The sequence below is a fragment of the Piliocolobus tephrosceles genome, chromosome 18, assembly GCF_002776525.5.
Source record: "Piliocolobus tephrosceles isolate RC106 chromosome 18, ASM277652v3, whole genome shotgun sequence".
NCBI classification, from domain to species: domain Eukaryota; kingdom Metazoa; phylum Chordata; class Mammalia; order Primates; family Cercopithecidae; genus Piliocolobus; species Piliocolobus tephrosceles.
Window position 1 is genome coordinate 19,122,088 of NC_045451.1, and position 5,120 is coordinate 19,127,207.

The following is a 5,120-nucleotide window of genomic DNA, read 5'->3' on the forward strand; positions in this document are numbered from 1 at the left end:
GGCTTAAGGAGAGACAGATAACTACAGTGCATATGCTATTATTTTCTCCCTTTGATTCCCCATAAAAGATGTAATTTTTTTCTCTAAATTTTAAAGATCTTTGCCTGAGATCATTTGGGCTTTCCTATACCTAACTAAAAGTATCAGAAAATGGAGTGTTATGTTTTAAATTTAAAACGGATGAGAATTATTAGAATAATCCAAATATGTTCTAGTAAACAGGACAAAATAACCATTCTAATTAATTTCAGAGCCTCATGTTCTCTAAACATACAGAATCTCTTCTTAATAAATGAAGATACTATTAAGGAACTATTTACCTATTTTCAAAGGAAGAAAATACTTAACTATATTTGGTTTTTAATTTTAATTTCTATGTTAGTCCTTCTTTTTGAAGATGGTAAACACTGAAAAAAATGATTTAAAATTCACTAAAGAAATAGATATAAAAGAAATCTAAACCTCTCAAATGATTTTTTGTATGTTTGTAGCGTTTGTACTTCTGATGCTATAGTTTGAAACTCTGCTAAAATGCTGAGACACTGAGTAACTGGAAATTCTCTTCAGAAGTGCAATCATTATTACTTTTCCAGGCAGATCTGTTTCAAGGACATACATGCACTAAGTAGAAAGATGCCCGCAGATGGAGAGAAGAATCTATTAAAAATGCTTGTAAGATGACTATCCCAAGTGTGGGTAGAGGGAATATCTACTCTGCATCTAAAAGATTTCAAGCAGGTTTATGGCATATTTTCTCAGAATCCAATCTGCCCACATCTTAGGACTTAGTTTATATTTCCAGATTATTGGCCACATTTTCCATCTTTGCAAACAAATGATATGTCAATAAAAAAACACTTTAATTGAATTTGCGTGGAAAACATTGTATCTATGATAAAATGTTTGCAGTGTACATTTTAAGCTAAAGGACATACTGTCCTAACAATTTAACAATTCAACAGATATTTGGAATGAGTTATAAAATGTACTAATCGAAAATTGTCACAAAAGTATATTGCTTCTTGGGGTGAAAGAAGACGTAGAACATTTCATTATCAAATTTTTGATTTTTAAAGATCCCCATTTTGATTAGCATTAGTATATGATTTAACAGCTACTCTGGAATAGACCATTATTTTAGGCCTTATTTCATCTCTGAGCTGGCAATTAAAGCATTCACATTATCTGGGGCCACACTTTGGCTTGCTCTTACGAACAGAATCCAAGAGTGTAAAAGGTCGAAAAGAATTGTAGTAGCAATCCACTTTGAAGGTATACAGATGTTTTTTTAAAAACAATATGGAACCAAGTTCCCTAAGAAAAAGAAACTGCAGGTCGGAAGACGGGTGCAAGCTAGCCACCTGCGCTACAACTTGCTGAGATTTAACTTTCCCTGTGGTTCCTGCACTCAGGTTATCATTGTGACAGCTAAGTGGACTTCCACAGTGAAGCCATTTCTTATTTAAAATCATATCCCAAAGAGAGACAAAACTCCCTTTCTTGCCTTTTGAAGAAGTTGCATAACAACCAAAAGAGGGCCTAGCAGAGACTGTGTACTAAACTCCAACCATGGAATCTGCCCCCAACAACCATCTCCTTTAGGTGAGGCTATCCAGGCCACCACCGCTCCTGCTCATGGAAACCTCTGTTGAATCACTTTGCCCTTGTGGCCATCACAGCTGACTGGATGTGAAGATGATACCTAACATGAGAAGGGCTACTCCGTGTGCTGGCTTGTGGCCTGTGATGTGCTGTGGCCTTCAATACCCTCTCGGATATTTGAACTGAAACACAGAATAAATTTAAAGGTTAGCAGTGGGCGCTGAACATGCAGTTTCTGTAAGGTAGTGATGAGGTCATGAGGAGTCCAGAGCAGGCTGAAGTTAGTTTCTATGGAAGGTAGACATGCAGGATAAGGAGCCTAGACAAAAAAAAAAAAAAAATCAAAGATGAAAATGGAGAATGGAGAGGAAAAATAACTATGGCATCACGTGGAACGGATCAAAGATGTTGTGCCTGGTCCCTAGAAAAGAAGTTCAACCCTTAATAGAGCCTCACAATTAACCCCTCACATTTGAGTAATTTGAGTAGACTTCATTCTTCCTTGTTACCAAATAGCTTGCTTGAAAAAAATATGTGGGAGGCAGTAAGGACCCAATGTTCTGCAGTCTCCAGGTGCCTCACACACACGAACTCAGATGTGGTCATCTCTGACATCTCATACCTTGAGACAAACCCGAACACTCACCTTTTTTTTTCTTTTCATCCAGGCAAACACCTGGTTTAAGGGATTATGGGAGCAATACCACCTTCTCTCTCCAGTGAAGGATACGCAGTCAGACACATCCTGAGCTCAAACAAGAGAAGAAACATCACACATCCTTAACTTCCCTTTTGATATTTTAAAACACAAATTCAAGTTTCTTGCCAAACGCAAATGCAACTTGAATACAAATAATTTATAAAAGGAAGTTCAAGATGTGTTTGTTAGATGTTGTAGGACATCTGATGGAGTCTCAAATCCATGAAATGGCAAAACGCACTATTTACAGGATATGACATCACAAAAGATTCTGCAGGCATGTGTGGACATTTTACTTTGTAAAATCACTGAGATAACATTATTTCTTCTCTTTCCTATTACAAAAGATCAATTAAAGTGCAAAAAACTTGTGTAATCTCTTATTTTTCAAGTCATAGGAAAATCCAAGAGCCTGGTGTATGCTATCACACAAAACTATCAACGCTATTTCCCCAGATGTACTCAAAAACCGTGAAATAGCACAGGCATGATCAGAGGCAGGCTATATAAGAAATCCAAATTTATAAAATCAGGAATGGAGAAATACTAGGTTTTATTATAAATTTGTTATAGTTTTATCTACGTAGAGATTTACGTAGATAATGTCTAAGCACAGATTACTAACATAAATGTTGTAGTACATAACGGCAGAATTGAAACCGAATGAAAATTTTGAAGTTTAGATTTATGAGAAAGCTTTTGAGAATGTATTCACCGCATATAGAAACCTATGGCTTTAAGTATATATTAGTTTTTCTGAATATTTACTGGAGAAAGCTTAATAAAACAAGACACCCTACCATAATGTATTTCCCTACCGAGGCAAGAGAAGATTTTAAATATCCTACTCTTCTTTTCCCACACCCCATATTTAAGGAATATCCATCAAAGAGCAAGAACTAGGTTTTCTCAAAAGTGACTAATTGGTACAAAGACCACATCAGGTTCCTTACAAAGGAGGAATCATCTCCAGATTTTGATTACGAGACTCCATTTATATATAAGCAAATGAGCCCACTGGGTGGCTAATTGTAACCTACATGTTATTGCGCATAAAGTGATTAAACAGTGCCACCCCGAGCTAGCTGTGCTGAGAACAGAAGTTTAATGGTATGTGACGTATCAGTGAGTGTTCACACATAAAGAGGAATTGTTTCCGTGCTTACATGGATGAAAAATTGGATTTCATAACCTAAAATATTTTTTAAAACTGCTCCCATAATCTCAGTGTGCCAAAAAAGGTGAATCCTGAAAAGAATATGCAATTCCCAGATAAACTCCATATAACTATTTGGTAGCATAAAAATATTTTTAGGAAATACAAAAAATTAGCTGGGCTTGGTGGCAGGCACCTGTAGTACCAGCTGCTCGGGAGGCTGAGGCAGAAGAATGGCGTGAACCCAGGAGGCAGAGCTTGTAGTGAGCCGAGATCGCGCCACTGCACTCCAGGCTGGACAACAGAGCGAGATTCCATCTCAAAAATATATATATATATGTGTGTGTGTGTATATGTGTGTATATATATATTTTAGAAAAATATAAATAAATATAGCTGCTTCTTGTATAACATTTACTCTGTGCAAGGCACAAGTCAAAGTGCTTCATACATATTAGCTCATTTAATTCTTACAGTAACCCTTTGATGTGATGATTTTTATTATTATCCTAACATTATGGAGACGAAACTGAGACAATCACTTAAAATTTTTTATACATACACAGTTTTTTTGACAGACCTAACTAGCACTATGTTATTTTAAAGTGTGATCAGGATTACTGAGAATGTGCTAATCTAGTGGAAATTATATGTCTATATTTGTATGTCCAATTTTGATCAGTAATGGCACTGTGAGTAAAACAGACACACACAAAAATCAGTGACCACACTGATTTCAGAAAAGGACCAAGAGAGTTTATGCAGAAAGGCTGATCTCTCCAAGGTACTCCTGATCCAAAGTTTCTTTTCCTCAAAGTTTTTTCCACCTTACTCCATTGTTTAAGAGGTTTTCATTTGTGATATTCAGAGATACTTGGACCTGGCTTGACAATTTGGAGGATTAGACTACTGTTGCAGATTGATTTCACATACTAGTAAGTCAGATCTCTGAACTAATATGAGTGTGGTATAACTAAAGGGAGCGAAATATAGCTGGAATCACAGAGAGAGTATTGTAATTCTAACTCTCACATTTATCTGGAGTGTGAACTGGGACAACTAACGTAATTGGTACTTAACAAATTATTTTTAAAATAATAAAATTAGTCTAGAAAATCTTTAAACTCTTATCTAAAATTAAGATTGTGTGAGTATAAGTCAACATCAATAATGTAGATTTCATTTAACACAGTAAGAATGATCTTAGCAAAATCTCAGATAATATAGCTCAATTATCTAAAAGACAGAAACTACCAAAACTCACTCAAGAAAAAAATAAACTGAGTAGTATGACGCATACATATTAAATACATTAAATTTATATTTAACTGTTTTCCAACAACAACAACAAAAACTCCAGACCCAGAAGTCTTCGCTGGTGAATTCTGCCCATATTTATGAAGAAATAATGTCAAATCTACAATGCAAGGACCAGTTCTTTTTTTAATTTTTATTTATTTTTTGAGACAGAGTTTCGCTCTTGTTGCCCAGCTGGAGTGCAATGGCACGATCTCGGCTCACTGCAACAACCGCCTCCCACGTTCAAGCGATTCTCCTGCCTCATCGTCCCAAGTAGCTGGAATTATAGGCATGCACCACCACGCCTGGCTAATTCTGTATGTGTGTGTATATATATATATATATATATATTTTTTTTTTTTT